At 39.8% G+C, this 10,831-nt stretch overlaps 1 long non-coding RNA gene across 2 annotated transcripts in view; it reads right to left on the minus strand.

The window, feature by feature from the left end:
- The window catches only part of LOC139998692 (uncharacterized), a 36,480-nt gene extending 25,716 nt beyond the window's left edge, over positions 1-10,764 (minus strand). The window contains exons 1-3 of one of the 2 annotated variants that reach the window (XR_011803412.1): positions 10,635-10,764; positions 10,306-10,414; positions 141-393 (exon numbers count right to left, since the gene is read on the minus strand). This is a non-coding gene — a long non-coding RNA (uncharacterized lncRNA). Of the gene's footprint in view, positions 1-140; positions 394-10,305; positions 10,415-10,634 lie in introns of those variants that run through there. The other variant, XR_011803413.1, reaches the window with a different exon arrangement.
- Between the last annotated feature and the right edge of the window lie 67 nt (positions 10,765-10,831).

The following is a 10,831-nucleotide window of genomic DNA, read 5'->3' on the forward strand; positions in this document are numbered from 1 at the left end:
GATTCTTCTAATGTACCATGTTTTACTCAAGTTCCTTCCTATCACATTCTTTTGTTTTTAATATTTTTTCCTGCACATAGCCCAGAAGTAACACCTCAAAAACTTCCCAACTATTCTCCATTTTCTGCTCAACTTTTATTTATTCTGGATATTAAACAAAACAAAACAAAACAACCAAGAAACAAACTAACAAAAAACAACACAAGCTCAGTTGAAACTGCAATTAAATAAAATATCTTTGAAACAGAAAATACATGGCATGAGTAAATGGATTTTTCAAATATAAAGAAGTGATTCAGGCAGAGTAAACACTTCTGCTGCATGACTCCAGGGTCCTCAGAGGCATTTTATGTCACTTCATCACAATTAACCTCCCAAGAAAGCAATTCAGATCTGAGCAAGAGAGAAAAAGAAGACATTACTGACAACACACAAAGTGTGTTCTGATGTCATAATGCTGTATTACTTGAGTCACAGGCAGATTTCCCGGTATTCAGTTTCAAAGCAGGAAAACAGACAATGGGGAGCATATAGAAGGAAGAACAGCTACCTGCTGTGAATCAGATGCAAAATGATTTAAGCTACTGGCCAGATGCCGATGAAGTTATTTCTACTGCTGAAAGTTAAAGAACCACACCTGAACACATTATTTGGCTTTGAAATGTTCTCCAATCTCAATTGGGCACATGCTGCAAATGAAGAATATAAATTCCAGCTCTCCCACAGTATCTTCACGGTTAGAATATGCTCTTCTATCTCCTTATTTCTGAAAATGACAATTTACTGTAAACTCAACTTATAGCTCCAACTACCTCTTCTGACATTGTTGTTCTAGCACCACCCTTTATGTATCAGCACCACCAACTGTCAGTACTGTTACCTTACTTTGACACCTCTTTTTTTTTTTTTTTTTTTTAATTGCACTATATTGCATTCCATACAGAAAAATACGGTACTTCATGAAACAAGAAAGTATTTCAGCTCTAAAGAAGTTATCAGTCTGTGATAAGGGATCAAAAGGACAAAGCACAAGGACTGCTGTAGCTATATGCACAGGTCTGTAGGGTTCTAGTAATACTGAGAAATTCTTACTAGTGAGACCACCTTAAACATTAAGTACATTGGTCATAAAATGAGCAACCTTAATAAAACCAGGCCTTAGTACTCTTTGGTGAAAACAGATGCTCAAAATTTCTATAGCAATCCGATGTTATACAACAGCACTTTAAAATAAAAATAATTAAAAACCCTCATATGATGAGAATACAAGAACACGTATTTCTGCAGTTCTTACACAGATCTTTACAAATAATAATTGCAGGAGGAAAAATACAGTTTTCCATACTAAACCACTATGTCAATTCCAGCAGGGATCTGTCTCAGCTTGAATGTCATCTGGTACCTCTCTAGTCCCTAAACTCCTAGCACAGAGATATCTGCACTACAACACTCTTCACCATCAGTAATGCCTTCTTGCTAGCAGATGAAGCACATGGATTCCAAATCAGTTGATAGCAAACTAAGCCCAAGTTGCTTCTGCTGCAAAGGACAGTCCCATGCTTCTCATACATTCTTGTAAACTTTTTGCCATCCTTGTGAGCAGCCCTACAGTCTCTCTACAAGCTGGACAAGGCAATTGATTCAGCTGAAAACTGAAGCACCCTCTTTCATACAAAATTTGTTTAAAGCTAGGCCAGTTTTACAGTCCAATTTATTCTGTGGTTGCATAATTGCTCCAGTCAGTATGACAGACCCATTAGGAGAAAGCAGCCTTGAATAGGTGAAGAAGGATCACAAAACAGCAGTCTAAGCAATGTGGTAAAGGAAACTGAAGGTGTTCAGACATTTTTAAGGTATCATTTCAAGACAGCCCAATGACAGTTTACATACTGCCACTCAACTACTCGTCTTTCCCTTGCAGAGCACACAAGCAGAAGAAAACACTCACCTATACCTAATTTTTTGCAGTATGAAATCCATCTGCTTAGCCTACCACCAATAAAAGTTTCCCAAGGAGGTAGAGTGGATTTTGTGAAAGAAATATTAAATCCTTCACTACCACAACCCCAAGTTCACTTCTTGATTTGAATGGTAATCCCTGTAATGCAAAACACTGATGTGTGAATGAAGTATGAATGCTTGCTGCCTTGTTATCCATACTATCATTTCATGGACAAGGACTATGTGCTTCCCAGGACTATCTGTGTCCTGGGAAGGACACTGTGCCTGTTTTTAAAATTCTGGTGAAGAAGAATGTGCTGCTGCAGTAAACAATTTTCTTCTATCATGTTTGTAATGAAGACATGTCTGCTTTCAATCAGGACAGTTTTAAGCCTCCCTTGCTGTGTATTCTATCACTGCTTGTCCCCTAAGGGAGAAGGATAGCCAGCACTGCATCAAACAACTGCAGAAAAAAAAGATCATCGTATTGTGTGCTCCATTACTCACGTTAACACACTCTCTGGACATCAGACATTTTAGATTGTGCTGGTCATTACTATGACTGGACTATAATGCACGTTAACCACATGAGATATTCCCCAGTCAATTTCCCATAATCAGTAAATGACTCCTTTTTTTCTTTTTGCAACATATTTGATTTATGAGATTAACAACAGGTCTATAAATAGAGAAGAAATAATGGGAAAAAAAAAAAAAAAGATGAGAACAAAAACAAAACATGATGAGAGAAAAATCATATTAAAATCACTCCTTCCATTCTACCTGAAGACTAAAAACCCTAACATCCCATTTTTCAGTGCATTTCAATTGACCCACAGCATGAAGTGTCTATTTTTGTCCCAACAAGATCCCTGCCCACATTAATGCACCTCATTAATTAGGTAGGTCTTTGTTCTGTGTTTTTGTAACATTCTTAATTTCGATCAGTTGCCAGATCTCCAGTTTATACTAAACAATTTGTCCACGTCCTGTGGGTTTGTGCTCGTTCCACATTTATTCATAGTGTTCCCACTTCCTCCATTCACAGATCTCTGTCTTGGACTTAAGCAATTTACACACGCTGAAACAATTGTTAATGACCTCCAGAACTACTGGGACTAGTTTCAGATTCTCACTTTCGCTGCTGTAATAATCATGCCAGAACCAGTATGACAAGTTTTCCTACTAAAAAAGCCAAACCTGTAGATTTCACCAAGGACACAAAACTGCCAAATCAACGATCCCTGTAGCCGAGTTTCTCCTATGTGGTTCTGACAACTGTTTCTCAAAAGGGTGCAGAAATTCTTAAAATACATTGAGAACTTCCTAATAGCAGATATACACAACAGAGTTACCTGTTTCAACACAATCACTACTTCATATTGACCTTACTGAAAACCCCACAGTACCCCAAGGAAAGATGACAGAGGATGGCAGCTGTTTTCCACATAGATGAAATGTTCACTCCCTATATCCTACTCTTCTCCATACCTTGCAGAATCCCTGACCCAGGTGCTGGGGTCCCTCTAATCCTAGGGTCTAATAGCATCTGCAAACATTTGAGTTGTTTAAACATTTCTGTACCAGACAGATGCCTCCAGGTGTTTTGACATCCATTCTGAAGAAACAGATGGTGTTCAAAGAAACACCATCTGAAATCAGAAACGCTCTAGAAATACCTAACAAGGACAAGGGTTGCAAAACCCTACCAGCTGCTAACATTAAGAGAAAGTTGAATTGGTAGCACTGGCATGCCCTTCCCATCACAGCTCTGTCACTCTTCTCCATGGTGCACCCTTACAGGGACATCTAAGAGGGAAATCCAAGAGATCCCAGTCCTACTATGTCAGTGCTGCTCTTATCAACCTTTTTGTATATCCTCCCAATCAGCCTTCCTCTCATTCTCCGTCTTCCCTTTCACATTTCCAGAATGGTTCTGTCACTGCCCTGCTGTACTGTACTATTTCAAACAACTACAGCAGGAATCCACGTATTAGCAGTACAATGCAGAGGAACTAGAGATGGGCTAAAGTTTCTTCTTTCCACACAGACTAATGATGACTTCCTCTAGCCTACACCAGGGCAGACCCACTCTTGACTAAGAGGCTCCATGCTGCATTTCTCCATCCAGTACCAAGTTAGAAGAAAAATAAAAAAATAAAGAAAACCACACCTTCTTAAATGAAAGTGTACAGTTGAATTTTAAGTTGGATCTTGCTTTACAGCTGATCCTGCTTTCTTCAGGGAGTTAGACCAGATGACCAAAATATGTACTTTAAACTGTCTTCATTGAATAACCAATGCCTTTCAACAGCTATGAAACAGCTATGAACAACTTTTTGTTTTGTTTTGTTTGTTTTACCACATAAGGTGTCCAAAGAGAGGTGGTTAAATTAATGTTGCTTAATATGAACAAAAACCTAAACTCACACACCTTGCAGAATTCTATGCATATTACTTCTCTAACAACAATTTTATTGATCTGTAATCTCAAAGAATGAAGCACAGTTTGATAATAACTGCTTTTCAAGAAATAAATAAGTAAATAATTAATTAAAGCACAGGATTATAATGCCGTGATCTTATACAAAAAGACAGGAGTCTCCTGGAAAGAGTCCAGCGGAGGGCCACAAAGATGATACGGGGCCTGGAGCATCTTCCTATGAGGAAAGGCTGAGAGACCTGGGGCTGTTGAGAAAAGAAGACTGAGAGGGGATCTTATTAATGTTTACAAATGTCTTAAGTGTGGGAGATGGAGGGATTTGGCCAACCTCTTTCCAGTGGTTTGTGGGGACAGGACAAGGGGCAATGGCCACAAAATGGAGCACAGGAAGTTCCGCACCGACATGTGAAAGAATTTCATGGTGAGGGTGACAGAGCACTGGGACAGGCTGCCCAGGGAGGCTGTGGAGTCTCCTTCTCTGGAGATATTCAAGGCCTGTAGGAACGCCTACCTGGGCAACCTGCTCTAGGGAACCTGCTTTGGCAGGGGGGTTGGACCTGATGATCTCTTGAGGTCCCTTCCAACCTGTGATTCTGTGATTCTGTGAAATCTACTGTATCTTTGATTTTTTTACTAACAAGAGCCAGCAAGAGAGCTGATTATTAGCAGCTGTGTGATTACATGATCATTTTGTAACTGAACTACAATACTACAGTTTTATTTGGTAATGACTTTGATACACAAAAGTCAAAATGCTTTTGCTTTTCAAGCTGCATTAAATACCCCATAGGGCTGTGTCTTTCAAGAAAAAGGGGACAAGGGTTAATCCCAGTGAATTTATTTTGGTCTTAGATTTTCTCGTCTTTTTCTTTGAAGGAGGGAAAAACACATTACAAAGGAGTAAATGTTCAGATGTCTAATTGCCCTGAAGGAGCAAATGGAGTAAATGTTCAGATATCTAATTGCCCTGAATTTGCCCTGAAATCTAGATAGTTTAAAAAAAAAAAAATCAAACAGTTTCAGGACAAGTATTTGGTAGTTTTATAACTGCTACAAATTGTACTGGTAATCTGACTATCTGACTACAGTTAAATCACAATAAAGGCCTCCCGCTAACCCTGGAGGTTATATACATCTCTCTACAGGCCAGGAGTGTAACAGCAATTAAGAACCTCTTACAAATGCAAAGAGTGAAAATCAGAATTAAAATTGCTATTTGGGTCTAATGAAGCTACATGCAGACACCCATTTATTCATATGATTAACTGATTTTTGCAAGAATCTACATATCAGTACTGTATGTGTACAGTACATACAGATTGTATGACCTTACACAGAAATCACACAAGACTGATGGAGTTCATTGAATATGTGGTGTGGAATACATACTAGAAGATTAGATCAAACAAACTCTTTTAGAGCTCTCCACAAAGTGGTTACAAAAATCTGCCAAATACCTACCAAGTACTTGTTTCCTAGCAGAGAACGAAATTTCCTTGAAAATGTGCTGTTGTCAACACTTAGACCTTCTGAGGTACTAATTTTCACTAGGCAGGAAAGAATGACAAACATCTTGACTGCTATGTGGGCAGAATATTTATATACATACATGTGCATGTGTATATACAAAGCCTTGTAGTTCTAAAGAAGTTACCATTGAATTTCAACCAAATAGTACAAATTTCAACTGAAAGTTTAAGTATCCTAAAATTAATTCTAGTGTTGCCAAGGAAGGAAGACTGTAGTCTTTTTTTTTCCTAAACCAAAGGTCACTTAAAGAGTTCTAGCATAGCATGCACAGACAGTCCAGACATAAAAATAACACTCATTTCTGGAAGCAAGAACACTAGTAGAAATAAGAGATATAAAGGATATTGGGAAGAGATGGTTGTCTCCACGGGATGAGAAGTTTGGTAGGAGTCCACCTAAAAATAAACAGCAGTTCCACACTCAGGAACTCAATAACTGCATCACAGAACTTGATACAAATCTCTTGGTAACCCTTCTCACTTCTGACAGGCAATCTCATGTCTTTTGAAACTATTCACAGCTTGTGAAAATTTATTCTTTGGTCTTGGTGTAAATCAAGTATAAATGGTTTCCTTTACATTTTAGGGTCACATGGTTTCCAAGCTCTAATCTTAATGACGTCCTGGCAGACTGCATAACAAGCAAAAGTAGGAGTTGGATAACTGTGTTACACAGAGAATACAACCAATAGTGGAAGAGAATTTCTTATTACATGAAGTTTCTAGTGTAAAATTATAAAACAACCTGTAATCATTGTTGATTTAAAATATTTTTAAAAGCACTGTTTGATAGACTTATAATAAAGAAACTGACCGGAAAATGAATAAGTCAGGATTTTCTAACTGGCTGAAATGCCTGCCAACAAATGAAATTCCCTGTATTGGTAAGACACTTCAGCATTTGTAAAGACCATTACACTGGATTTTGTTGGAGAACAGTTGTACTTTTCAAGATTTTTCTCCTTGAAAATATTAATCCTCTTAATATAAGAGTATCTGCACTCTCCATTTGTATGATGGGTATATTTTTGTTACCACGTTTCTGTGAGGGACCAGAGACCAGCTCATGCATGTAGGTGTGCAATGACATAGCGAACAAACTGCTGCTCTTTCAGCAGCACCCAGTTAGTACAGCCAAGTCAATCTGTGTCTCTCTGAGATATTATCAGTTTCATGCACAGCGTATTTAATTAGTCTCCTGCTCTAAAAGCCAGCCCTGGGTGTCACTTAATAGACGCATCTATTACACAATGGAATGACTGGAAGAATTATGCCTTCTCATTATGAAGCAAGTCTTGAGAAATTGAATTACTGAACTCTTAGCCACCGAAAGTACCCTTTCACCCTTTTTATGTTGCCTCAAGGAAGAGCCCAGAGCGCCACCTTCTGTTTAACGGCCAGAATCACAATTTCAGCTGCTGCTAACTGCTGCAGTAACAGCCATTCACAGCCAAGTCGATCGGGTTGGGTACCAAAAAGAAAACCGTTTTCTTATTAAACAGCTCGGTATGTCATACTTGTCAGACCTACAGCTCTTCTAGAAATGCAACCATATGAACAGCTAGAGCATAGCTGCCCAAGTGGCACACATCCAGGTCCTGACACAAAGGATATTTTTCATAAATTTCAGCAAGCATCCAAATGAGTAGCACCTCATACATTTTTTGCAGCACCTCATACATTTGTTCCATATTTCTTACTTAAATCTCACAGATCACTTGCAGCTATTGTCACAATTTCCATCCAGGAAAACAACACACAATACCCAGCGTGACCAAGGCTGAAGTGAAGATAAACAGACTTTGATAAAATTACTTCACAGACCTCACTGAAAATCACTCACTGGATTCTTGTAAAATCTGAACAGCCTTAAATTAAAGCAGTGTAATTAACAAATAAATATCAAATACAAAATCTGAGAGTACAGAGCAATTCACTCTAACACCTAATCCCCAAATATAGAGAACACAAGAGAGACTGTAAGGACAACGAAAATTCATTTTTAGATAAAAAATAGGAGTCTCTTTTCATCTGTGTTTTGGAGCAGGGCAAGGAGAAGAGGAACAAGAAATGAGTCATAGGCATTTTGTGTGTTGATTAGGCATCTTTGTAACAAGAAGAATAACAAAGAACTTTTTATTTGTATCTTGGACATATGGGCTGCCAGAGTATTTTCTGTCAAAGCTACAACTGAACTTGTAATATGTTTGGCTATAATCAAAAGAGAAATAAATGTAATATTAATTCAGACCTTAAACAATGGATTAATTTGCTTTGTCTATTTGAAAGACCATAAATAACTCATCACTGCCCACTTTAACAATAATGTGAGCTATGCCTATTTCTGTAAACCTCTGCAGAACAACCATCATTTCAGCAGGCTGCTCCAGAACAAATGGATCCAGACCAACATAGAATTACAACCTAGAAACTGTTGTAGTAATCGCCACCAAACTGAAAACAGGTGGTGGCCTTAGAATTCAAACTGGATTAAGTGCAATCAGAAACACAAACATTCAGTGGCTCACAACAAAAATCTTTCATTATGGTAATAATGAATCAAGTATGGTGACATCATACTAATCAATTATACTCCTTGTATTACCAGTGACCTTGAGGCCAATTCAAACACAGTGTCCTCTCATTCAAGTCACTTTTCAAATAAAAGAAGCAATTGTGAAGGATATTTTCATAATACTGAGAATAATGTGCCTTCACAATCATTAAGAGAAAGAATAAAAAATATAAGCTTCAAACTACACAGAAAAGAATTTTAACATTACTAATTCTTAATTACTCTCTTAAAAGGGTCATCGCTGACATTCTGATAGTGGAATAAACACAAAAGAAGTATTACCACCTTTCTGTAAATGCTTAAAAAGCAGTTGGGTACAATGATCCTAAAATAAGTCCTTAAATTTCTGTATTTGAACCAGATACAGAAATTGAATCAAAAACCAAATTGAAACCAAAAACAGAAATTGAAATTGAACCAAATACAGAAATTGAACTAAACACCATAGAAAAGCCAAACTACATTCTAGCATAATATCAGTGAAGTCCCCAAAGCATTGTAACAGAAATGCAGTGGGAAATTGAAGAGGCTGAAGTGAATAGGAAAAAAATGTGTTAAAAGTACAGCCCCGAGATACCAGTATTAGAACTGTTTCAACTTGTTTTCAAGTTACAAGCCATAAGTCTGAAAGCGTTGTCCAAATGCTTCTTGAACTCGGCAGGCTTGGTGCAGTTATCACTTCCCTGGGGAACTTGTTCCAGTGCCTGACCACCCTCTCAGTGAAGAACCTTTTCTTAATGCCACCCAGCCTGAACCTCCCCTATCACAGCTCCATGCCGATCACTTTGGGCCTGCCACTGTCACCACAGAGAAGAGATCTCCACCTGCCCCTCTGCTCCCCTCTTGAGGAAGCTGTAGGTTGCCATGTTGGCTCCCCTCAATCTCCTCCTCTCTAGCTTGAACAAATCAAGGGATTCAGCTGCTCCTCATATGTCCTGCCCTTCACCATATTTGTTGCCCACCTTTGGACACTCTCTAATAGCTCAAATCTGCAGACAGTACTCGAGGTGAGACCGCACCAGCGCACAGCAGAGCAGGGCAATCCCTTCCCTGGACTGGTTAGCGACACCATGCCTGATGCATCCCAGGGTATGGTTGGCCGTGCTGGCTGCCAGGACACCCTGTTGGCTCATACTCGACCTGCCATCAACCAGCGCCCAATGATCCCTTATCGTGGGGCTGCTCTCCAGCTGCCTGTCCCCCAGTCAGTATGCATATCCATAGCTGCCTCATCCTAGGAGAAGAATCTGGTGCTTGGTCTTGTTAAACTTCATGAGGTTGGTGATTGCCCAGCCCTCTAATTTGCCAAGATCTCTCAGCAAGGCCCCTCGTCCCTCAAGGGAGTCAATAGCTCCTCCTAATTTAGTGTCATCTGCCAACTTACTTAGTATGCACTTGACTCCTGCATTCACATCATTTATGAAAACGTTCAAGAGAACTGGGCCTAAAATTGAGCCCTGTGGAGCCCCACTAGGCACTGGTTGCCAGCCTGATGTAACCCCATTTAGTATAACCCTTTGAGCCCCATCTGCCAGCTGATTGTTCAGCCATTGTATAGTGTACTTGTCTAGCTGTATGCTGGATATTTTGTCCAAAAGGATACCGTGAGAGACAGTATCAAAATCACGACTGGTCTTTTGTCCCTGGCTTTCATCCTACAAGAGCCACCAGCAGTCTAAGACCCAAACCAGCTAAATTTTAATTATATGAAGTGGGAAAATTCAAAATATGTGAAACATTGAGTCAGAAGTGAATGAAACTTTCAGTTGCAGCTAAGTTCGGTAAGACCATGCAAGAAGTCTTCTTACTGTACTAACCCTTCCTCAGACTTCTCTGAATGGGTTTTCTTCTTGTTTTCTCTCATCCTTGTTTCTCCTCACTCTGTAGCTTCAAAAGACATGAGCCAACGTGTCGCAATACAGGTATCTGTTAAAGTAAGATAGTATTAATCTACCTTAGACGAAAGGGACAAACCCCAAACATTTATCAATGTTCTGTCAGTATGCAAAAGTCAGGTGTAAACTACTTAATTTAAAAAAAAAAAAAAAAAACAACAACAACAACTCAGAAAACAGGGAAAGAAGGATGACACTGAGATACGCAATCCCACACCTCCAGAAGGTAGAGGGGCATTTCGAACCCTTACATTTGCCTGGCCTTTGGAAAGCATCTGCTTCTGCGGGTACTTCCCAGCAGCGGGCCCGGCTGCGGCCGCAGCAGCGCGCACGGGAGCCCCCGGGGCGCCGCCCCCTCGAGCCGCCGGGGGGCGCAGCGCGGCACAGCGCCGCCAGGCCGCAGGGCGGCGCCCGCGGGCGGGGCGGGGCGGGGCGGGGCGCGGCGCCG

This window comes from Anas platyrhynchos, chromosome 14 (assembly GCF_047663525.1).
Source record: "Anas platyrhynchos isolate ZD024472 breed Pekin duck chromosome 14, IASCAAS_PekinDuck_T2T, whole genome shotgun sequence".
Taxonomy (NCBI): Eukaryota; Metazoa; Chordata; class Aves; order Anseriformes; family Anatidae; genus Anas; species Anas platyrhynchos.